The sequence below is a fragment of the Cardiocondyla obscurior genome, linkage group LG08 (assembly GCF_019399895.1).
Source record: "Cardiocondyla obscurior isolate alpha-2009 linkage group LG08, Cobs3.1, whole genome shotgun sequence".
NCBI classification, from domain to species: domain Eukaryota; kingdom Metazoa; phylum Arthropoda; class Insecta; order Hymenoptera; family Formicidae; genus Cardiocondyla; species Cardiocondyla obscurior.
In genome coordinates, this window is record NC_091871.1 from 7,053,329 (window position 1) to 7,079,584 (window position 26,256).

A 26,256-nucleotide genomic window follows, 5' to 3' on the forward strand; every position below is an offset into this window, starting at 1 on the left:
AGGAGCCACCGCCGGTACGCTAATAAAATGCGGCCGACAGTCGAAAGTACTTTACACGATTGGCAGACGCGGTTTAACGCACGCGGGAATAACGCGCCGGTGGGCGAAATTGGCCGTAAATTTCACGGTCCGGGAATCTTTTATCTCTTAATGCCGCTCCCCCGTCGTGCGGCACGATACCCGGTACCTTTACAAGATAAGGGATGCCTTCTACACCCTTCTTAATCTTCGCCTTCTCACTTCGGTCTTCGGCGCGTTCTATAGCCAATTTCTTTTTAAGCGCGTACTCCTTGCTCCGCGTGAATATTATTTTTATTACTCGTAAGAAACGCCGCGGCATATTTGCATATATATCGAAATTGTTACGTATTGTAAAAAAAAAAAAAAATTATAGCTCTCGTTATCCAGCGTAAAATATCTTACAGTAAAAAAAAAAAAAAGAATGAACTTCGAACCAATAACCGACTATAACTGGATTATTGATCGGTCGAAAATATTGTACATTCGCGTAACATAACACATTGTGCTATATCGAGAGAGAGAAAGAGAGAAAAAGAGAAAAAAAGCGGCGTTTTGCAAGAGAAATATATTTTCCCTAAATGATTATTGGCGCTCGATGTTTGGATTCGTATTATCTCTCATAATATTATTCCTCTTTTTATTACTAAATAATTGTTGGTTATAAAAAAAAAAAAAATTCGTTCTCCGTTAACGAATAAGCTGGCATCAGCATAGAACGGAATCGGCTAAAAAAAAAGCTTTAAAAAATATGACGGCCGAGAGAAATTTGTCGAGCTCATTTTTCACATTGCAGCTTATTATTTTCACGGCGTGATAATTTTATAAAATGCAAAGGGGCTTTCAGAAAATTAATAGTATAATTTCAGTAAGAGCTCAGTAAAACTTCACGCGCGCAACGTTAAAGAAACGTACCATTTCCCCGAGAACATTCCGTCATTCAAGTTCGAACAACGTCGAAGTTCTTCGAGAAGTCTCGTTCCGTAACATTTTGTAAAATTGAACGTTACCTATTTATACGTGGACGTCACGCAGCCAGCGTGCGTTCGCGAGCGAAATAACCGATCGCGAATTCATAAATAATCCTCTCATATAAAATTCAAGCCCGGCTCAATCCTAATATTATATATTTCTATTAAATCACGTCATATAATTACGCGCATGATTTCCCATTGGCACTAAGTGTAACAGATATGACAGATAAGCCAGAGGGACGTTCAAAGAGAATACAGATATTAACATCTAAATCCCCCTTACATTTCCAACTCCTGAGAAGGCAATTTCAAATGTCAGTCACGATGACGGAAATAGTAATAAGAAAATAGAAGTTAAGAGAATTTCTAAAAGAAATTAAATAAGATGCCACGAAGCAAATACGAGACGAAACCTAGTTTCGACGATAAATATAATAAATTGAAATAAAATTATCAGATGTAATTGGCATTCTTCAAAAAAAAAAAAATAAATAAATAAATAAAAAAGGTATTTAGCTCAACGTTTCACTCTTTATTACTTGTACGTTTTAACACAGGTGGCGAATGTAACTGGAAAATAAGTAGACGATGCAGGACATAAAGAAACTAGCAAAGACGTTACGGGGTTTGCGATAAGCACGGAAATTGGCACGGGAAAAATCGATCGGCATTACGAGGAAAAGGGAAGAAGAATGCCGACTAAGTTGCAACGCGGTAGAAACTACATGACCCCCCCTCCCCCCTTTCCTTCTCTCCTCCTCCGTCATGTTGCGCTTTTCTTTTAAAAACGTTTTGTTTCACCGCGTCTCTTTTTATCCGGCGTATCGGATCGGCGTATTTATCTGAACTTTGCGAGATACTGCGTGCTCCTGAAAGACACGATACAAGAAAAAGGAGGAGCCTGCGACCCCGGGTTACCGATGTGAATATAAAACAGCCGATGCAAGCGAAACGGTCATAACCAGGCGTTTCTCTGCGCGTACTTTTTTCTCCCTCATTTGCCGTTGAGATCGTAAGAACCGAAACGAAAGCTCGCGCAATCGGTATCGCTGGTGAATTTCCGAAACGCAATCAAACAGCATAGAAAGAAAAAAAAAAAGAAATAAAAGGAATCGATGCAAATTATGAAATATATTATTTTTACATTTTCCGATTAATATAATTTTTTTTATTATTTAATATTATTTAATCTTGCATAAGTGCAAAGTAATTAAGAGTGTTGATTCGATCACTATTTGTCAGCTTCAACAAGGCTTCTCTTTTTTCTTTATTATAATTTCAATGAAAGATATTTAAAGATGAAATATTTTCTGTAATATTTTTCACTGAAAGGTAATGAACCGTTTGATAAGTGTCGTAGCCCTTAAGGAGCGTTTAAAGTATCACTCGAAGATAATTTTACAAAGGCAGGACACCCTTGATGCCGCCGGTGTACGTAGTGCATCTTGGAAAGTAATTAATCATAGACCCTCGAGTTTATCTATTGAGGACAATTAACAGAGTTCTTGGAAAATTAAAACGTAGCTCTGAAACGTTTCGAAACCAAAGCTGTTAGGAAAGGCACGATTGTTCAACGTTATAAAATAACGATTCGATAATAAACTCGCAATCGATGAAGGAAAAATTAATTTAAATCTCGTTAGAAATATTTCCGTAATACGTACATCTCGGGATTTTAATCTAAATAAAGTTGAATAAAAGCGATTGCTTCAAATAATTATTATAAATGTTATTAGTTATTTAAAGTGCCATAATAAAATTGGAATTGATTTAAATAACGCAGCGTAGTAAAAATATTTTTAAAAATCACGATTTACTTTGCAGAATTGTAATAACCAAGTTAATTAAAGTCTCGCAACGATATCGAATCTAACGCGTTTATTTCTGTTGCGACCGAATTTATGAACATACCGCGTTATATTACATACATTTATACGGTGGCTCTCGCGTTATTTAACTCCCATTCTGGTATCATCCCTTTCAGTAAGATCTCGTCCTTAGCCCTCATATAACTTTCAACCAAATCGCTGGCCATAATTCAGGGAACGCTCTTTCGCCCGACGTTTCGCTTGCGCGCCATTACTCGCACCAGTAGTCAATTCGTTGTACAAGCTCGACGATTCACGTAGCACGCATAATGCTCGCGGTTGCAAGACTTACAAGCAGGGGAACAACAAATTGTTTAAATTAGTGGAGCGAAGTCAAATAATATTACTCGAAGACAATCGTAATAAGAATCAACACAAAAGAATTCACGTCGCTTTGCTAACGAGAAATAATATTAGATTTCGTGATAAATGTTGCTAGAAATTATACATTAAACGCAGTTCAAATTCATTACACAACCTCGCACTTAACTGGAAGCGCTGTAATTTGCATATTCCCCTCTGTAAGATTATTCGTGCCGAATACGTCGTGCAGTTTGTTGAGCGCAAGCCAACGTTACAGTCGAAATTTACATTTTATTGCGTCACGGGGCGATGTTACGTGAACCGTTGCTTCGCATTTTTTTTTTGTCCACTCTTCGGTGGACCGGTATATTTTACTCTGCTCTTCGCTTGGCATTAAGCCACGTCAAAGTTCGCGCCTTTATCTTTGCGAAATAATATGTTTTGCGCTGAGATTTAATTCGGCCTAGGAAGAAATGTGATTCCACGGTTAAAACAAACCACAATTACCATAGCCAAGCAAAGTTGGCGGTAAGTTTCTAGCGGAAAGCAATAACCGACTATCCCGCGAGAACGTAGCGATGCTCCGAAATGTATTCATTTGGAGCAAGCGCGGCAAGGTGGTTCCCTTTCTAAGGATTCACTTAATTGACCGCGAGGATACAAACGGGGACGAGAGAAGTTAATAAATCGTCCCGATCAAGTCTCTATTTTTTTTTCTATTTTTTTTAAGACGTCCTGAGAGAAAAAAGTAGTTATTTTGGAGCCCCGACTAGTTTAATCAATTATATTCGTGATTAAAAATATAGTTATAGTTGAAACTAAATATTATTATATTTGTCTTTGAGTGCATGGATAAAAATTCAATATAATTTTATTTTACTGATACCAACTAAGGAGATTAAATGTGCGTTGAGAGCTGCGACTAATGGAATTGATGCGTCCCATGGGTGGATCACCGTGACCATATTACGTGATTACATCTCTTCCGGATTTTTTATTACTTTTATTTGCGAATACCGGGATGTATTAACTGAAGCAGTATCCCAGAAACGTGACGGCGTGTAAGTTTACACGTTAATTACGAAAGAAATTATAAATATCCCCGCGAGAGCAGTTTCGAGGGGACATTTTCAACTAATGCAGTCACGGAAATAAATGAGAACGCCGCTGAGGAAGTCTTGAATTAGAGGTGCTGTTATAGCTTAACAATAATACACGCGCAAATGCATTTGTTATACCGCAAGACAGAGCTGCTTATCTATTTAAGGAAACTTTTGATATTAATGCTTGCCAAAGCTGCTATAAATAATAATACGCGATATCGTTTAAAATATAACTCGATTGTGTAAATCTGTGTCTAAAATTTAAAGGGCCCTCCACTCAACATCAACGTATACGCGAACATCTCGTGGAAATGTCGAGGATATTGGTTGCACCTTGATTTTAAAATAAGACTTGTCTGGTTATAGATTTAATACGTTTCCATCGGGATTTTGCTGTATCCGCAATCGTCAGGTTACATCAAAGTCTCGATATTTTCGTAATAAAAAAATAATAATTCCTTAAAAAAAAAAGAAGAAAAAAAAAGATTACACCACGACAAATTATTTTTCAAATAAAAATACATATTAAATTTATCCCTTCGAGTAATTAAATTGCATAATATAAAAGTTGCTTAATATTTAAACTTGGAAAACATAAGTTGCTCCTATTTTTCTATTAAATGAAAAGCGTAATTAAATGAAAACATGTCCGGTGAATGTGCACCGTTTCGCGAAATCTTCTTAGGAGCGAAAACACTTCCTGCATCTATGATGCAAACGCCTGGCTTTGCGTAAGCTGCTTAGAATTTGTTACGCGTGCAGGCGGCCCGCATCCGGTATACGCACCGAAAGCACGGAGACACGAAATGCGGATTTGAACAAATACGGCGACGGTAACTGATATATCGGCGGATTAGGAATTCGGTAGCATCGCCGTCGAAATCGGATCCCTTTCCCTCTAACAGAATTTTCCCGGCGGCAGGGAAATTTTTACCGTCGCGAAAACGTCGGGCGATCCGAGAGAGACGAAGCTGCCGCAATGACGAACTTTTAACTGCGTCTTACATTCGGAAAACGGGCCACTCGCCCGTTCGCCGTTTCAAGAATTTTTATTTTATGGTAAACCGTTACGTTACTTTATATGGCCGCGTAGCACTGTCGCGTAGCAACTGCGGTAATGATCTAGAGATGGGATTTTACGAGAACTCCTCCAGATTACTTGGGAAACGCGTTCGGTTACGGGAAATTGCTACTTCGTGCATCTTTCTTTTCACGTAATAAAAATTCAACTTAATCATTCCCTAATAAAATTGCAAAAAGAAAATTTAGTTCGTGAATTAGATCCGAGAATAATCTATGCGCCGTGATATAAAATGCTATTAAACGACAATGTTATATTCACGTTTAGTTTCGCGTAACGAGATATTAAATCTTTATTTATACATACTTTAAAAAAAAAAAAATGTTGCATTCCTAAACCGGGTACTCGACGTTTCGGACAAGAATGTCGGTATGTGGAGATTTACAGCGTCTTTTGTCCGCCTGATAAACGGCGTTGAATTCTCGCGGGATTCTCACAATAATAGAGTACGCGCATTGTGGCGAGCACAATGACGATCTTGTCTGGACATTTCAAAAATGAGAGTGTCTTTGATTGTTCAAAAGAATTTGTGAAGAGATTCCGAAACAAAAGAAAAGAAAAAAAAAAAAGAATTGTTAAATAATATAGTATACGTCCAAATGTTTCGGTGATAAACTCATATCAAATTTAATAAAATAAAACACATTCTAATTAAAGCGCTTCCAACGCGATTTCGCGTGCGGGGATGCTCGCGACAGTGCCTTGTACGTAAGTGATGTAAAATTGTCCCTTTCATCCCGCGGTTTCCGTCCTTTCAGTGTTGACTTATGTTCCTCACATATCTCTGTTATTCCTTATGATCTCATGAACGCGAGAGGATTTTGAGATAAATCGGCACACAGCGCCGACGCTTTGAACATATTGCGATTATTATTTACACAAGATAAACACGTCGTGTTTTCTCTCCAAATATCACGACTTTAATTAGATACGAAAATTACTGTATCAAAGAACGTTTAAATTTATTAACGTGTCGCAATACAATTTTTCAGCTCAACGTTGAGTTCTCTGACGTAACGAGACTAGCATAATGCATAACGATGCGGCGCGAACATCACAGGGACGTTAGAAAAACACGTTGACTTTACTCGGATCTGAAAGACGCGTTTCGTCTTGACGCTTCGGCTTCGCGGAATTTCCGTTGAAAATACATTCCCGTCCCGGTGGCACACGCCAGAGGAAATCATCACAGATGAATACAATTGCGTCTGACGTGTTACAATTGCAGGTGTTTGTAAGTGTCAAAATAGTAGCCGTCGGAAGTTTTTCCCGAGAACTTTTTCGTTTCGGAGAATACTTTGGAAGTTTGATGCGACAACGCATCGGTGAGAGCGTTACAGAATTTATAAAGTCCCGACAATGCGGCCTGATGCTATCCTCGTAAAAGACCCGTCTTACTACGCTTTTTTTTTTTTTCAAACTCCCGTTTCTTCTCCCCCGCGTAACGAGGGTGTTGGAAAAACCGCCCGCGATTGGCAGAAGATCGATTACAATAGATGAGGCTAAGTACTTCCCCTGGGAAATTACAGAAATTCCTAACAACAAAAATTGAATTCGACTCGAGCTCTGATGAGCGCTGGATTTATGTAAAAGAAAAAAAAAAAAGAAAAAAAAAACCTTGATGACAATACCGCGAAGAATTCCTTACGGAATAATGGGACGTTCCTGATGCAATATACTCCGATCGATTAATTCAAATAGTATGAAATTTATGTTAAATATAAAAGTGCAATAAATACTGATCCGTTACCATTATTGTTTTACTCGTATTGGCAAATAAATACCGCGAGTAAAAACAAATGCATATAAATGTCGCTATCAAAATAGTATTGATCGGCCAGTTATGTCGCGTTGTTTAATAATGGTATTTGCAGCTACAGTATCTGTGGTTTTCAGTTTTTAATAATTATTTTATCAGCACCAGTTCCAATGCGCGACCGAATTTGTTTCGCGTCGAGATAAAACCGCATGACTTTCTGTACTCTTTGTCCAACGAGTTTACAAATGCCTGATATCACGATGCGCTAACGTTAAATAAAACTGACGTTCATTACGCGATAACGCATGTGTGCGCGCGTGTCGTATAGAACGAGGTTATTTATTGTAAAATATGCAAAATAAAATAAGTAGAGTTCATTATTCATTATTCTAACCATTTATCTTTCATCCGATCCGTTATCATTTTCTGTTGTATTTTATATTTAATTTTTACATTATTCTTTTATACTTTCAAGCAGACTGAAATCAAAGACTGTTACATTAACTATTATAATAAACGTAAATGTGTGAATAATAATGAAATTGATAATATAGTTAATGCTCTTAATATCAATTTTCGCATAAATTATCTTGAGAGTTTGCTATAAACTTTCGAATATTTCCGTGCAAAATAGAACGATTTTTGGTTTCCGCGTTCGAGGCTTTTAATTTTCAGTCTTTCCATTATGGTCTTTCTCGTCGTCCTCGAAAATCTGTTTATCCGAGTCACCGCGACGTGCTTGGCACATTTCCTCAGCTTTCCCCAAGTTTTCTGGGGCTAAGCTGCCAAATTGGCCGCTATTACTCATGCGTAAATCGCAAAAATAAAGTGAGGGGAAACAACAATAGTAAAAGAACAGTCATAGAAGCGGCAAAAAAAGAAACAGGATAGAAGAAGAACTAGTCAACTTCTCGTGACTAAAGTTAAACTTTGCCGTTGAATATTTGCGCTTAAGAATTTATGCAAATAAAGTAATATACAAAATAGTAATAAACGTTCTTTGCCGAATAAAAATATCTCCTTTTAGTATTAAAAAAAAAAAAGGGCACGAAAGCGAGTCAAACGAGAGAACAAACGGGCAACAATAAATTCGATTTGATTTAACACGGCTTTTTTTTCAAGGTAGAAAACGTAAATTATTATAGTATTTCGGAAATAAGGGATCCAATTAATTTCTTACTTCCAAATCACGGGCATGACGTCAGCTGCTGAGACGGTCTTTGATGTTCTCCATAGAATCTCGCCCGCGGACTATAACGATAGACCTGATCGACAATGATATCCGATGTCATGCGGATCGCTATTATCAAAATTGCACTAGCAAGAACGTCTCCTCGTGAATTGGAGGAACTTCCCTTTATGGCGCACTCCGTCAAATTGCTCGTCGCGTGAAGTAAATCGAGCTCTTCGCGTCAACTACTGCTTTAGACTCATCTCCCTGCGTTACACCATTTACTATTCAGCTCTACTCGCATTCATGTTTCATTTGCAGATCGGGCCGACTCGTGGCGTGAATAGACGCGCTTCTCGTTCGGCCATTTCTTACAAAAACAGACGTCTGTGCAAATTACTCTTTTCGCGCAGTCTGTGAAAGCTCCATTAATTCTCTAGTTTCAATTTCGTAATACACCGCATGTGCATTTTAGCGGTCGAGCTTGATATGACAACTGTTTGATTTTAAATTAATTAAAAATTACAACTTTAGGAGGGAAAAAAAAATTATTTTTATGTCCTTTTTCTTTTCTATTTTTCTGCAAGTTATAAAAATTTTTTTTTTACGTTATTTCCTTTCTAGAGTACGCACAGGTTTTTAATAATGCGCTCTGTCGTTCCATCGCAAAGTAATTGGAATATTTAACGCGCTTTATATTTTATACCGCAGGCTGAATCAATTTAATTCCAACTAATCAATGAGTCTCAAATGTCGTGCGATTAATCATCGGTGACAGGGCAAAAGGCCAATTGCGTAATTTGCTTAGGAAGAGTTAATGTGCGTTCCCATTGAACGGGAAAATACGCGTAATCGCACGAAAATTCGATTAGCGAAGTTCCAGGATGCACGACGGCGATAACAGTTAATTGTGCGTTTCATTAGCGGATGCTTCCGCACTGCTGTACGCACGCTGATACTAAAACGCAGCTTTCGCGGCGAGTAATCCGCTGAATTTTAACACGCCGTTCCGCATATCGGAACCCTTTGGGCTCGTCCGAAAAGTCAGGGTTATTTCACAAATTAAATAATGCTCGATTGAATCCATTTTGGAGTCCGCGCGAGTCAAATCGATCTGCGTGCCAGCAAATTAATAAATACAATCGACCGGCAAAAAAAATTTGATCGACATATTTGCACGTTGCAGTTTCAGCGGTGTGATTTTCTTTTTTAACGGAATTAAGATCTCGCGCAAAACGACACGTCGGTGCGCCCGCGTTTTTGGCGAATAATATTTTCGCCTCTCCTGCAATCGGATGCTCGTGAATTTTTTTCATCCGCTCGTAATTATTCTACGTTGTACGTACGACTTTTATATTTCATTTTTACTATCGTCGCGTCTCGTGAATACTACTCGTTCGCAAAATAACGAAGTGATATTAATTCAGCTATCCATCACGAGCGTAAAATAAGAGAAAGCCATTCGCCTGTAATAAAGTTCGCTCATTACTTCATTTCCCGGGGTATGTTTTAGCCGAGGGAGGAAAACTTCGGGATATTATTGCCGACGTTACGTTAACCGCCCTTCGACGTTGGCGGCCGATAGCTCGAAATAAAACCAAACTGAGGCCCCGAAAATCGAAAAGAACGTGACGCACACTCGCGCGCGGCTTTCATATAAGAAATACCTTTGAAAAGTACGATATCTTGAAAAATATATAACATATATATATAATATGTATCTAATCTTCGATGACGTGTCTTGATGGAACGGCTGACGCTCGATCCATTTTACTTAACGCGAACGTTCGACGTGGACGGCGTGTCATTTTGTTGAAATTAGTTGTTTAACTTTATACGGAATTTCAAAAGATTCGTGCTCGTTTTAAAATACCTCGATGTAGTTCTATCTAAAAAAGCGTGTGAGACGCCTGAATTAGCTAAATCTCGATTTTATTGTTGCCTCTTAAAACCCATTCTGATTGGTTTTCTTTTGCTTGTTTAAAAAGCTAATTCATGCGCCACTCACCAATTTTTTAAGATTGGATAAATAATGTAATGTAAATTTTTTATGTTTTATCCCTACCGCGCTTTAGAACGCGCTACCGCCTTTCTCGTTAAATTTTCGATTTCGACTCAAGAAATCGATAGCTCAATAAGACATCGAGCAGAACAGAATATTAATCGTAATTTTTTCTGTTTTAGATAATACTCTACCATTGAAGGAAGGACCGACCCGACATTCCGCAGACATCCTGAGAGGAGGAGAAGGCCCAGGAAGGGCAACATGCCTCGGCGGAGCAACTTTTAGATAAGAATTAATTCTTTTTTATAAAATCTTTATAAAAATAAAGATTTATCTTTACATTAATTTAAATACTAACATGTCTATATTAATATGTTTCATTTTATGTTACAGTCACCGGCAAAATTGCACAACTCCGCTGAAGCTCATGCAGATTGGTGAGTGATATAATTCTTTTTTCGTAATTTCTAATTGGGGTTCTTAAAAAATAGCGCGCGCATGGTTTCTTTTAGTATCTAAAAAGCGCGGATGGTAAACCAAAAACAAGTAACATTTATCAATCTTTTACTAAAGAAAAATGTCTCCCCGCGGGGAAGAGACAAAGGGAACGACGGTTAATTATCTCCGGAGCTCTGACGTATTCATTCTCGTTTGCGCGGTTCTCGAAACAGCGACGCACATGTAGCGCGACGTTCACATTCGCAAAATGCATTTGTATCCGTATAGATGTGCACGCTTGGCTAACACATAGATATTAGTTCAATATTGTAGTGGTGGACCAAGTAACGTGACAGCACATAAACCATTGCGAACTGCAATGGATGGGAAACCATGCGTTGTCATATTGACCCCTTCGGTATTATATATTTCCGTATTTTATTTTCATACGTTTGTTCTTTTTCTTTTTTTTTTTTTTTCAAGCAAAATATTGCAATTTTATATTAATTTTCTATAAAAAGTCTACATCGCGAAATACTACTTTTTTTTTTATTCAAGTGCAATATTATACATAGATAATGCGCCTCGCGTTTTGCGATTTTATCGCTAATAAATTATGTCTTATAAGACACTCAAGACGGCTGATTTATGACCTGAGAATCTTGCCGGGAACAAAATATGGTTATAAAAAAACAAAAGTCGGAGGATAACTGATTTATAGCTAAGTATTGGTATTGGTAACAAAGTCATAAATCTCTCGCTCCTTTTTTTGCTTGTTTTGACAGCGGCATTTTCTTTGTCCCCTCTTTGTCTGACCGTCGTCAAAAGCCCGAGTGCCTCTTTCCTCCGTTACGTTACGTTCATATCCGAAATATCACGTATCACAATACCTTCTCACTTTTTCGACACGCTTCCTTCTATGATTCATGCTCGCACGAAGTACAGCTACTTCATTGTGTTAACGCAGTCCCTCGCTCCTTCGTGTGTGAGCGATTCGGGGTATTATTTTTAGACGTCGAGTCCTCAGAATCCCCTCATTAATCTAAGAGAGTTAGGAGAATTTTCACCTGTACATAATTAATAAAGAAAGTTATCAGAAGAAGGGCTTGCTCGAGTTAGTGCGATTTACTCTGCGATGTTGAAAAATAAACACGTAGAAAGTCGAATTAAAGAGAAATGTTAGAAGTTAATAAAAACTATTTTATCGAATTAATTTTTATCAAATTATAAATGAGTCATAAATATTAAAATAAAAATTTTAATTGATATAGAATCGTTCTATTTTCACCGACGTTTCAGTCGGGTTGCGCGTATTAGTTTTTCATTGAACTGTTTTACACGCGCATATACGACACGTTCTTAACTCCTAAAGCAAACTTTTCGACGATCCCGCGAAACACGAAAAACAAAGCGACCGTACACTTCCGCGGTGCAGTGGATCGTTCTGCCTCCTCTTTTTCAGCACGACGGTGACCCGATAATAAAGTTTTGCGAGCAAAGCCGCGTTTCGCTGCCAACAGTGCGGGGAGAAACTTTTTCTCCGTACTTTCGTTTTGTTTGATTATCCGAGGACGCGCCATGTAATAACCACGTTATTGTTATAGTTGTTGGAAGTGGTCTTTTTTACAACAACAACCGTGTAACGTGCGAAATCAATTTATGAATCTGTTTGCGTTTCTATTTTAATTTTAAATTAAATCAGAAAAAAAAAAAAGTTCTCATTGTAAGAGATATTTAATGCGAAGTAATTTCTACGTAAAATATAAATATTATAGAACGAGATATTTTGACAATTATTCTAAAAGGCCAAAAATATAAATATAATTATAAATTATAAATTATAATTTTTAATGGGATGCAGTAAATGGGGCAGTAAGTTCCGCCTATAAGATCTAATTTTTTATAATTATTATCTCGCTTTATGTTGCTCAAAATAAAAAATGATACAGGACTTGTCATCTTAAAATGTCGAAATTTAACTAATTCCAAAGTTTGTTCACATGACTTTGAGACACTTTGTATATTATTGTGTGTCTTGCGGGAAGCGCGAAAATAACCGAACAACGCGCGCTACGAAGCGGTAACGCAATGAAAGAAACGCGTGCGTGAATACGGCGTGCTCTGTATAAATATCTAGTATCCTTTTAAATCGAATAAAGTGACTTACTAATATTATAATTTTGCGAGATTAATTTATAATTAATAAATTGCGTTATAAATAGATTTCCTTTCGAAATTATAATTCATGCATATTTTTATATTAAATATATTATTCTATAAATTTGTTTTATAAGTTAATTAAAAAAAAAGAAAAAAAGAAAAACGAATTATGTTTAAAAAATATAGAAAAAATTTAGTATGGTGTAAGAGAGAGTAATGTCAAAAAGAAAGAAAAGGTTTTAACAAATGGTCGGTTTTAATCGCTTTAAGAGATGTAACCGCGGGTATAAATCTCAGATTAATCATCGCTCGGAGTCTCTCATGTGCTAGTTTAATACGTACTCTAGGCGCATATTGATTACAGACGCTTAACAATGGACGCGTCGGTTTGCAGTCGCTGTTCCATTTATGCCAATTTCTCCCGAAGCAGTTCGAGCCGCTTCGTTACTGTTCATTGAGTTCACTATTTCAACAATCTTATTAGTTGAGCCTTAGTCGACGAGCCAGTAAATCAAACGCTTTGATAATTTTCCGCGGCTTTCGATGCACGTACTTCGAGATTTCGCATTCGCTGATGCAATTATCGATCTCGCGATCATTTCATATCACTTCGTAAGCACTTCGTCCTGCCTGTTTATCATATTTCGTGCATGTCAAACTTTAATTAAAAATAATACTGTTACGCGATATAATAAAACAGTCATAATTTATAAAAAAAAAAATACTAAAAGAATCTGCAACGTTTATTTCATGCAGCCGAGTTTAATCAAACGACAGAAAAAGCTAATTTATTACAAGCAGCACGTAGAAAATTTCGTAATTTTACGACGCAGGTATAAACGAAAGAAACAAAATATATTTATAAAATGCTGGGAGAATCTTACGAGTATCCGAAGCTCGTGCGATCCATTTTTCTCCCGCAGTGTCACATTCGAATTTTTTTACAACAGCGGTGCAACCTCAGAGCTGTTTGTGGCCGTTTAAATACGCGACTCCGTGCCACGAATATCTGATACCGTAGAGACGGAGAGGTAAAATATTTTTTCATGAAAACCGGACAATGACGTTATTTCGAAAACTAATTTCACCATCCAAATCGTATCCGAATTTTATCTCTCCCCAAATCCGCAAACGATCAAAAATAAAAATAGTTCTACTACCGCTTTTTTCTTTTTCGAACAAACGTGGGTTGGTGATATTCAAATCCGTCTTAAAAATGTGAAACTTTAAATCCCGATTTAGAAAATGGCCACAGTTTCGATAACTTTTATTACTCGATAAAAGGTGACTATTGTATAATCGCAAAATCTAATTTAAAATATTGCTCAAGTATACATTATATTTATTGATTAATAGTTAATTAATTAAATAATTATTAAATAATTTTTATTACGCATCCAAAAAGGCTAACAGTGATAGTCATATTAAAATAAAAATTATGTCAAACACATCAGCGTACGTTCGCGAAATTTTTACGAAGCAATTAACATGAAACGGAAATAAAGAGGAGAAACATAAGGATCTTAATCACCTGCGATAAAGGGGATTACGCGCTCCTATATAAAATTACGGACAGAACGATAAAGGAGCCCAGGATAATACTGCGCTGCGGCAGATTTTCGAATGTCGTAGAAGGATTACTCTATAATCTACTCAGCAGCCGAGGATTTCCGCTTATCGTGAATAAAAAAAAAAGACGAAACCGCAACTTGTAACTACGAATATGTACCACGGAAAGTCCAAAATTTAACGTAAGCGTAAGTATCGCATCTCCGAAATTTGCGCGCGTGTGCGTGCTTGCGTGCACACGAACGTCAACTTTACCCAATAATTCTAACCGGTGCCTAACAACATCCGCCTACGCAAGCACGGATCCAAACTTGCGGCAGTCCAAATAGTTAACCGCCGCCAGTCGGCCAGCTCTATTGATTTGGCGGTCCCGAGGTGACATAACGCGGTTTTGCAGATTCTGACGCAGTATTTCGTGAAGTGTGCGAAACGTTACTGCACAATAACATGTTCCACGACAGCTTCCCGTTAAGTGACATTTACCGGAGCTGGAATGAGAGACGACCTGACGTCGAGGCGAAAGTGCAAAAGACGCGTTTTGGATTTGCACGAATTAAACGATATTTGTATTTTTTTTTCTTTTTTTATCGCTTGGCGAACCTAGCGGGAGCCATGAATGTATTTATCTCGGGATTATGATCGAACGTCGAGCATTAATCGAACGCTGACAGCCGTTTCCTTTGATCACGCGGAGAATGAAATGCTCGCTCGCTGGAATTCCACCGAATGACGACTTCAAAGGAAACTGGGTTAACTTGGTTTTAACTTGGCATTGTGATTTTATGTAATGAGTTTCCTTTTGTTCCAATGTACAAAAATCGTTTATATTGCAATTTGGAAAAGAAACGTTATTTGTATAACATTTATTTGTATTATTTAGTCAAGTACGAAATTTTAATTCCATAGACGAAGTGCCGCTTGATATTTTATAGGTAAAATTATTGAAACTATAACTACGAACAATTACTTCTCTGGCTGGCATTTTACTTTTGATACTAAAACCGCCGAAACTTGGCAGCTACCGCGACTTCCCTCATGTGCCTGTTAAATAAAAAGGAAGTGCCCCGGGGAAATAGCCTCGACCCCAGAGAAATTACAGAAATACTCGGTTTAGCAACTAATAAGCGTAACATAGAAACATCATCCGCTGAATGGACCAACAAACAGCGGGAAGAACAGCTCGAGTTATGTTAACGGGACGAAATTTAATTTCGGGAAGCGAATAAAAATAAATTCGCAATTTTACGAAGCCTCGAAAAGTGTCCTCGAGACAAATCACACGATTGCCGGCGCTCATTCTTACGTTACGCCCATTTTATATCGTTCTATTGGAAAACTTTTGTCTTCGCGTTATGGAATGTTATTAAAGTTCAATCTGACTAATAACGTTATAAAGCCAAGTTCGAGTACTTAAGAAATTTTGGTAAATTCAACTCCGGTTATATAGAATTTAACAAGCAGCTGTAACAGCGGCGAACTTTAACCGTTGATCAATAGTTGTAATATCGAAGTTTAAGTAATAACAATAAGACCGGGATATATTTTTCAAACTATCATTGGACTTTTTTTACTTAATGAAAATTTTATGCTTCCCCGCCGTTGCCCTCTGGCGAAGTTTCATACTCCTGTTTTCTTTAAATTTTCAAAATCAAACTCAATTTAATATCTACTATCTCGGAAAAACATTTTCAAGATAAGAAGCTCCTTCCTCTTTGCGAACGTAGATTAATCGCCTATTTATGTTATGCAAAATTTGATCGCCCTGTTTCCCCCTCCCGATATTTTTCGTGTGATTTCAAACTTTATCCAAATCGATCAACTTCGCTGCGCGAAGCATTATTCTAAATAATATCCATTTGGAACGGGCTATATTTTAGGGGAAACTGACGGCTATTTCTCTGGCTTAATTTTACAAATCCGACGCCATTTTATAACGAAAATGTATTGTTGAGTTTCGCGATCAGTGACGCGGAACTTAATTAAACAAACAGATAAATAAAGCAAACGCGTGCATGTTCAATCTCGAAGGATTAATTTATCTTTCGGTGTACACGGTCGGCGGGGCCCGGGCGTTTTTCCAGCTTTTTATGCTTTTATGTTTGTAATTCGCCGTACCCGCCGTTTCCGGTCGAAATGTATGCACGTGTATGTGCGTACCCCTATCGATCGACATCTGCACAACGGGGGTGCTGTTATCGCGCAACACAACGCTATCAAGGTATACGATCGTTTCAGAGTGGATGTTGCTTTAGTTGCAGCAGCCACTTTGCGGTGCCATTGACGTCAGAGCGGATCTCTAATCGCTGTTTGCGTTTCATGCACCGAACAATAGCGATGCTTTGCTATGAGAAGGAGAAACGTTCTCATTCCTGACACGGCCGTTTTAAAGAACGGGAGCGAGTTCCGTGCAATTCCAGCTGAAGTTAAGTTCGCGTTCGCGTTGCAGATTTCTCATTTAGTAATACGATGATGAGACAAATTCCTATCACTTTCCCAGATCGCGAACGAAAAAATAAATTGTGCAAAAGATTTATGCTAACGCGGAATAAACGCTTCCGTAACTGTGATAAGAAAAAAAAAATAGAAAAAAAAGAAAACGAGAATTATTAGAATTTATTTTTATTCGGGGGGTAACTGAATGCGAGCGAGCTGTCTAATTCCAAGAATATCTTGACAGATCGCCATCATCTTTGTTTGCGAGACCTATAAAAATATCTTATTTAAGATTCCGGCTACGTCGCGGGTATCATGCATTGAATCCAGTTATTGATGAGAAAACATGAATAGATATAAGAACGGGGTAGCGTAATCCGTTTCTGACGCAGTTTCTCTGCGGCAATCTCGATCGTAAAATTTCTTTATGCGGTCATAAATAAAATCGAGTTCATGCAGTCGATGTCTTTAAAAAAAAAAAAAGTACGCGTACGTCTTGAAAAATTTATTTTTGTATATTATTACGCGATGCCGTGCCATATTATTTTATTTATCGCAAAGTAATATTACGTCTTTCTTAAAAAAAACGATGGGCTTTTAAAGAGAACTTTCATTGAATTTCTATTCCTTTAACGTTTAAATATTTAATAAATTTTTCCGCCAAATGATGCCTGACTTCTTTCGCGTAGAGATCCTTCGTTGTTAGATTCAGGTCTGGTCCTCGTATTGAGGAGACGTGCGGAAATCCAACTTTCAATAAGCCGGCACGACCTTATTAGGTACTTCCATCCTGCTCGCAAAGCCATTCAATTTACCAAGAGAGATTTTCGTCGTTGCAAAGAGGATGGAAAACTACAGATAGACGAATAAGAAGGAAAAGAAAAATCGTACGACGATGACCGACGGAAAGAAACAGCCGCAAAAAGATTTAAAGGGATTTTAATGTTTGGAAATTTTGTGTTCCCCAAATCTGTCTAATTATCTCGCCTACAACGCCCCTCCAAACTTTTCATATATGTACGTGAAGTATATTTTTCATATTCCTCCGCGTAATAGAAATCAATTTTTGTAATATATAACGTACAATATAAATGTTTGCATAATATAAAATCAAATTCATCTACTCGCAGAATTATGCACTCGGAAAATAGCAATTTTTTATCCTCTTTTCAGCTCCACTTTATATTCTCTTTTTTACAAGCTTTGTATGAATTTTTAAAAATTTCAAGTGTCACGACTCAAAAATTTATCATTTGAAAAATTGGATAATTATTATTTTACCTGCCACTGTTCGCGATTCGTTCTTTGTTATCACCAGGTAATTCGACAGCTAATTAGCACGCGGTGTGCGGATGATAGCGCGTGGCGCATACCGACTAGCTAGTTTCGGTCGATTTCGGTAGCCAAAAGCTTTTTTTCTCAGCCCGATTTGCGAGCTCCGTTTTCCATAGCTCAGTAGTACGCTCTTAGCTACCGTCTGCTTTGTACCGATCGGAATTGTTCTCTCGCGCTTTTTCAGTTTAACGGTAATTGCGTTACGTTAATTGTTGCCATTCTTATGTATTAACACGGTGGTCTGGAAGGATTTATGCTTTGCTGCAACCAGCAGCCCGCTAAATCTTCCATTCAGTGCAGGACGAAAGACAATTCGGCACCTGCTCACGGCGTGGTATCATTCTCGTGGCTCGTGCTCACATCGCGATCGCGATCGCGATCTATCGTACGCGTGTAGACAGCCACGAAATAAAAAAAATAAAACAAAAAATAACCGAGGTAAAAATGGAATACAAAATTATGAACGTGATGCAATAAAATATATTTCCAATATCGCGTAATAGAACGAACTGCCCGAATTGATAACGCGTTGACGCGACGCAAAGAGAAGCACTTTCTCATAAGGAAATACAATCACGGAGAGAAATAAAAGGGAGCGAAGGTAGAGGCGACATACACACACACACATACATATTATATGTATAATACATATACATATATATTTAGTGGGCGGCGGAAAGAGAAGAAAAGAATTCGCGGATTTCTATTTGCGCTCCGAGCGATATCGCGTATACTGAAAATATCAGGACTCCGGGCGTTTATGTGTGTGCATGACGCATACGCAAACACGAATTGTTGTACGGCAAATGGGAAAAGCAATTTCCACCCAGCGGCGATGCTGAATATGTCTAACATTTGAGCTACTTTCCACTCGGCCATTCGAATCCTCCGTCCCTCGCCTTTGCGTCTTGAATAAACGCCAAAGGCGTACAAATATCGCGAGAAATCGTAGAAATTAATTATATCTCCGCGGGCGGGCCCGTTAATTAAACTACCTACCGTCAATGTACATATATACCCGGGAAAAAAGAATTGTCTAATTGCACTCGGCGAGTCTCCGGTCCCTTCTGCTTTTCTTAACTTAAATTGCTTTCAGCGAATATTATGATTACAATTTCTCAGCGAAAAGTATAGCTGAAATCGATGCATTTGCGCAAAGGGAAAAAAAGAGATGGAGAGAATAATATCCCATTAATCATACATTATCGATTGAAATATAATCTTCTTAGTGAAACAATTCGCGTTTCTATATTTCAAAAGCGGATGATTTTAATTCACCTGGTAGGTTATTAATTAATTTAAATTTATGTACGCGCACACGTATGCGTGTGTTTTTTTTCTTTTTTTTTTGTAAAAGTATATTTACAATTTTGTCTCAATTAATTAGCGTAATTTTGATATCGCACAGTTCAGCCAATAACGTTCCGATGAATTGCAAATAATTGAGAGATACCTTCGTATCACGCGACAAATGTTTCACAAAATAAGTGGAAACGATAAAATATTGTTTCAACGACAGACAATTTGCTTGCATTCGCGAGAACGTCACGTAACGAATTAATAAGCAAACACAATTAAACCACAGTAAACAAAGGTCTAGAAATCAACTTGCGAGGCCATTCATTTTTGAGTGGCATGTGTTTTTTCTTCGTTTCTTTGATCAATCAGCTATTGAATTCACTAACATTCGTCAATTTTGTTTGACAATTCGACCAAATAACTCCACAAGCGATCAATTAAATTAAGTTATTGCCTACTCAATCAAGAATTCAACTTCGCCAGTCGATAAAATTTCTAAGACAACAACTACCGTTGCAAGCAGAATAATGTTCTATTATTTTATGTTACAACAAACGAGGAGCGGGATAAAACAACGCGCACACGTGCGTAAAACGCGAGGCGAATGAACACACTTCGTTTTTCAACTTTGTAGCCCCTTCCTCCCACCCTCTCTTTCTCTTTCTCTCTCTGAAAGAGCGAGTTTTCTACAGAATAACAGCCAACCAGTCCACGCTCGAAGAATAAATTTCAGGTTACCGTTTCCCGGGAAACGAGCTACTCTTGCAAAATAAAGAGAAGTCCATTTAGCTCCCTTCATGAAAATACAAGTGATTGAATTAAGCTCCATGCGCCGCGCGCTGTACATATTGCATTTTTCGCGCTCATGAACCCGGTAATTCAGTAAACTCGGCGGAACTAGGACTTTCGATCAATCAAAACCGAAATTCGGCCCTTCCCTTTGCGTACAACCGGACAAATAACCGGCCACGTCGCACAGATTCAATAAACTGTGCATCAAGTTCAGAGATCGATAGGCGACCGTTTCTCTCTCGGTTCTTGTTGCGCTTCTCCATAAACACGGACGTTTCGTACCACGCGAAGCGCACGGAGTCATACGCAAATGCAATAACGAAGGAACTTATCGTGAAATGGAATAAATTTCGTCCGATTGTTCCGTCTCTGTGGCGGATTCGCCGCGGCGTAGTGGCCGAAACGACGTTCGCGCGGGAGTAAACGGAAACGGCGAAGTTACAAGCTCCCATTCTGTTCCCTCGTCCATAGTTGGCGCTATCACGCGATACCGAAAACTGATTTGCTTGAAAGCTTTCTTCCACTTTCATAATCGTGTCCCGTCTTTTCGAAAGTTTTCGCGAGCCAATGTATCACGCCTGTTTACTTGCTAAAGTATCATCGAGGTTTTTTTTTTTTTTTTCTATTTTTTACGACGGCAAGAAAACTCGTGAATATGCATTTTATTTTATTATTTTTTTTTTTTTAGAACGACGGAAACTGCGCGCAATCACATAAATCTTCTTGATAAATAATTCTTGATAAAAATAATTTTAATTTCTTATTTGCGTGTACGGAATCGTCGTTCTATAATTATAATTATAGTTCTATATATCGTGATAAAATAACTTCGATATATCAATGTCTGCAAATCTTTCGGATTTGGTAGGAAACGCGTGGGAAAGGCTTCCGTAACCTGTCAGAAATCATTGAAATAGGCAGTCTGACGAATACATTTCGAGTTCGAGGTCAGGCAGCCCCTTTCACGAGTGTCTCACATACATATTCGAGTAGCATCCTTGCGGCCTGATCCACCCAAAAGCGGCCCGTCTTTGTAATGGAAATGTCTGCCAGCGTTGCCCACCGCCGCGTTTTCCCGATGCGAAATCGTACCGCCGTGTTCTTGAACTTTCAAGATTCCCCCGCAAGACACAAACATCCGTCTTGAGGGATGCCGTGCAAGTGGAAAAATAGTCCGCGCCACCCTCATAGAATTTAAATATAATCTACATCGGACTTCGCGACGAAAATACAATAAAAAATATTTGCTCCTCGACAAAATAATAACTTTTAAAATTCGTTAAAGGACACATCATTACTTTTCTGTCAATAATTCAATTACCATTATTTGCGGAATATATATTTACACAAAAGAAAAATTTTAATACTCGTTATTAAAACCAAAAATCATCCCGAAATTGAAATATATTTCTTAAAGCGCCAGACTCAACTCTATCTAGTTCTCCAAGCGTCAGACATTCCCATTACCCTTTTGTCAAGCGTCGTGCAGTCGTAACGTTACATTGCTCGCGACATTTCATATCTTTAAATAGTCGATTTGGAGGCTATCATTTAAATGCTCTTCCCGATTGTGCAGACTTTCGGCTACGATTCCGTCGCGGTGCTTTTATAAATGAAGTCGCGTCTTTTCGACAATGAGCGTATAGCGGAACGGTCGAGGTTTCCGCGTGCCGAGAGCCTTAATTGCGCTCACGGCAAATATTTGCATTTCAAGGGGCCTTTGCGTGTCTGTATAATGTTTGACACAGGTGCGCGCAGGAGAGTTGGTCCTAGCTGATGGGAGCCGGTATAAGTACCGCGAGAGAATGCTCCTCGTGCATGCTTGTATATGCCCACACGTACCGTACAGTGATGAGCTACTCGAGACTCAAACAGGTGCACACTCGTTTCACAGCGAGCCGACTGCAAAACTCCGGTCGAGCGCGATGCATTATCGTCACTCCACCCGTCGCTCGTGATAAAAATGGATTTTTCTCAATTCTCATGTACAGCGTAGAGCCATCCGAATCATTGAGCAAATGAATAAACCGTCGTTCACCTCGCGTCGAGCGAAAAGAAAAATCTTCGGCAATTTATATTCGAGCGACGGATCGCTTTATCGCGTTGATTTCGATTTAGAAAACGTAATTCCAATTTGGTTCACGATTAGCTTGCTATAAGAGAATTATTGTCGCTCGGTAAATAATTATATTAATTTATAACCCGATGCGTTACAGTTCGCGATTAATAAATCAATCAACTGCAATCGCAAATAAATTTGTAATTGATCGATTATTGTACGTTGCGCACATAATGTAATCTAATTTTAGAATTGAATAATTTGGCGTTCGGCGGAATTTAACGTTTAGTTAATTATTTTGAATTATAAATTGCAAATGATATAGTTCGCCGTGTAAAAATGGCCCGTGAAAGGTAAAGTTTGCGTTAAACTGTTCGCGTTAGGCCGCTTTTCGAAACAGACTCTCTTTTTTTTTTTTTTTCGTTCACAAGGGACGTCCTGCGCGATGAAGTTGCAATTTTGTACATTACACGAAACTAAGTGAAACTGGAGCGCAAGCGAGTCGGCTGTAAACTACGATTAAAGTTCGAAATGCGCCGTACCGTACGGGCGTTATCAGTAGCGCCATTCGTATCCTCCCCGCGTTCTACATTCACCAATGATAAAACCTACCCATATTATTTCCTATATCGTTACGATCTCACGAAGACTACCTATTATGTTTCTCAAGAAATACACTGCTGCATCATTCTCGTAAATTTTTAGCGGCAGTCCTAACTGTTTTGTCGACAATACAACTAAAATTATTTAATTATATTAAAAATATATATAATATATAATATATTAAATAAAAATATTTTTCTTATTTTTTTTAATATACATATTCCGCCGAAAAGAAATTGTAATTAAATAGAAAAAAAATCGTAGCGAATAATCTGCGATTCGCTGATAAGTGAAAGCGTTTGTCGCGCGGGAAATCATGCGGGAAATGGTTAGCTGACGCGCGCCAGCCCACAATTCCTAACCAGCGGGGCTTCAAATTTCGCCTGGATCTCTCGCGTGAACGATTTATACGGGGCAACGAAGCATGCACACATCCGTTCATCGCGATTTCCCCCCCCCCCTCTTTCCCCCCGTTCTTTCGAGCATTGATTTTGTTGCGGCAATCAGGAGGGACCGGCCAACGCTGCCGGAACGGAGACAGAACGAGATAGAGGCCGGCTAGTTGGATTGGAATGCAGCGGCTCGTGTAACTTCGATGGAATCGAAAGGTAGTCGTTCGGAAAGAACTCGCGGACTCTCCACCTCACATTCGCAACCCCCCGCCCCCCCTCCCTGATCTCCCTCCGGGTCCGCTTTCTTTCCGGTTTAAACTTTTTCTTTTTGCCCCGTTCCCTCCCTTTGGCTTCCTATTCGGACTACCCCGGCGATGAATGGTCCCCGCCTTACGTTTGACATCGGCCGGTTTTCTACTTCGCGGCGGCTATCGTCGAGCCTTTCTCCTTGTTATCTCGGATCACGCTTCGCCGATGCATTAGCAACAATAGCATCCAATTAACGATACGCTGGGTCGCGGCGGGTTATCGATGCGTTAACGACAGATAATAATTACACGCGAATGCACATTCTGCGAATGTATGTCGCGCCCGACTGGTCTGCGGGGATTTAAGAAGCACAAAAGAGATAAGCTTGTAGTGTGTGCACACTATACTATTAGATTATCCCGTTTTTTAACTGTATTCCTGGAAAATCATCAAACGACGTGTTCCGCGTGTACTTTATGATGTAAAATTAGTTTACAAAATGCATCTAAATTTTTAATTTAATTTTATTTATTTTTCTCCTTTAATTTATCCCTATAATTTATCTTGTAATTTTTTTTCTCTTTCTTTTAAAGTTTATCCCGTTACTTCTTTCCGTTAGTTCTCGACTTCAACCCGCTCTCCAGATACCGCGATCAAACGTTTTGTCCCTCGTAAATGTTCACGTGCTGGTCGCCGCAAACGGTCGCGTGCGGCATATCGTGCTCGCGATATAATCTTCACCGCGAGTCGCTGCCGCCGTAATTCTACGCGGGGGCGCCGACGCTATTATGCGCAACGATGCCTCAACTGTTGCACGCGAAGGATTAATTTCACGTGCTCGGCGCGGAGATCTTGTTGGCAATTTCTTGCCTCGCGGGTATTAATACAGGGCGAAATCTCCGGGCCTGAAATTTCTCCACCGACCCAATTCGCCCTGTGTACATACCATCCCGCCGCCTGATCCCGCGGGGGATCTGAAGTTCCAGTCATTTCTTGCTCGGCGGGGCAGGTCACCGGGATGATCAATGCGCCACCCGTTTTCCCAACAGTCTCTTCACGATCGATATCAATCGTTAATTTACCGCGCGTCGACGACAGACTAAAGCTAGAATTCGTACTGACCGGAACATTTCAAACAATTGTCTTAGTTAACGTTTTAATTAATTGACGCGATAGTTATGCAAGAACTTAATTTTTTTTTTTTTTCTTTCTTTTTTTCCCACGATTAAATGCCTCGCGTAAGTTTAATCGGATTATTTAACGTATTATTACATACGTAGGTATAATATTATCAGTTAATTTTCCGATACCTATATATTACCGATAATTTGAAAAGTGTTACCGCTTAATTAATTTCATTACAGGTTAATAATACCAAAATTTGGTTTGTGATACCTACTCAAATCCGTTTCGTAATAACACAATTATTTTTTAATTTTGTATTTTCTTTTTTAATTAATAATGCACGACAATTTTATGCAAAATATTATTCATTGGGCAGCAAATTTAAATTGGATTAAAATAAAGGAGGAAAAACAATGTCGAAGTCATACATATTAAAGAAGATTTTGTAAAATAGCGTTTTACAAATTTTATATTAAAATGATAAAATGCAGCTTTGCATTGCGAATGTTAATTCAGGGAAATTTGCGAACAACCGCGTCTCCGCTCAGATGGATTTGGAATACCGGGACCGCTCTGGTATTTGACCCTATGGCTCTTTACGAACCCTATTGCCATCACTGTACCTCCCTTTGCACTACCGTTCACATCAGCGCGAGCTTCATCGTCTAAGCGCAAGGTCATACCCTGGGAGAAGTTACGGCATAATACTCCGAGCCACTTTCCAGTCTATGCGAAACTTTCAGTGAATTTAGCGGACCGAAATTAATTAACGGAAGACAACGTTCACCTGCGACCACCAAATTGGTTCGCTCCGCTTGCAGTTACGAAAACTCGACGACAAATTCGCCCAATGCGCGATAATCATTTCAACTTCGAAAGAGTCATCCAGCGAGTATCAATATACAAAACTATTACGCTCGGTACGAATAACTTTTGTACTTTGCTTATTCTATTTTATTAAATTCCTAATTTCATTATGGTGATTAGCGATTTTTATACATCGCTCTGAATGTTAACGAGACTCGCAGTAATTCGTAAGTTATAGTAACGCAGATGTCTTTATTAAATTGATGTAAATGACGGAGTGCAATTTTTCTTTTTTTTTTTTCTTTTTTTTATCGGCGTGAAATTCAGTTTATCACATGATCGACATGGAATAATTTATTCCATCGATTATTCGGTTGAGTGGCATAGTCGACGCGTTTGAACGACACGCTGAAACTCAGTTAAAATCGCTGACGACGCAGCAAAAATTTTTAATGCACGAACCGTCAAGCACGGCCGACGCGAAAAATCCATTAAAATTTTCGAGCGCCATTAAAAATGATGTAACTGTATTTCTAGACACGATGTCGAAGGCGCGCCCCTTCGCCATTAATATTTCCGGAAAGCCATTACTTTTCTTCTTTCCCCCCCAAAAAAAAATCGTTCGCGTTTAGAAATCACTTTGGGTTCTCGAACGGGTGAAGCAGATTATTTTTACGGAAACGAAAAATAAATGACCGATAACGGTGCGGCGA

The 26,256-nt window shown here is 38.7% G+C and overlaps 1 protein-coding gene across 3 annotated transcripts in view; it reads right to left on the reverse strand.

The window, feature by feature from the left end:
* Window positions 1–26,256, reverse strand: part of LOC139105031 (uncharacterized) — a 90,809-nt gene that overhangs the window by 23,894 nt on the left and 40,659 nt on the right. The gene's annotated exons all lie outside the window — the stretch shown is intronic.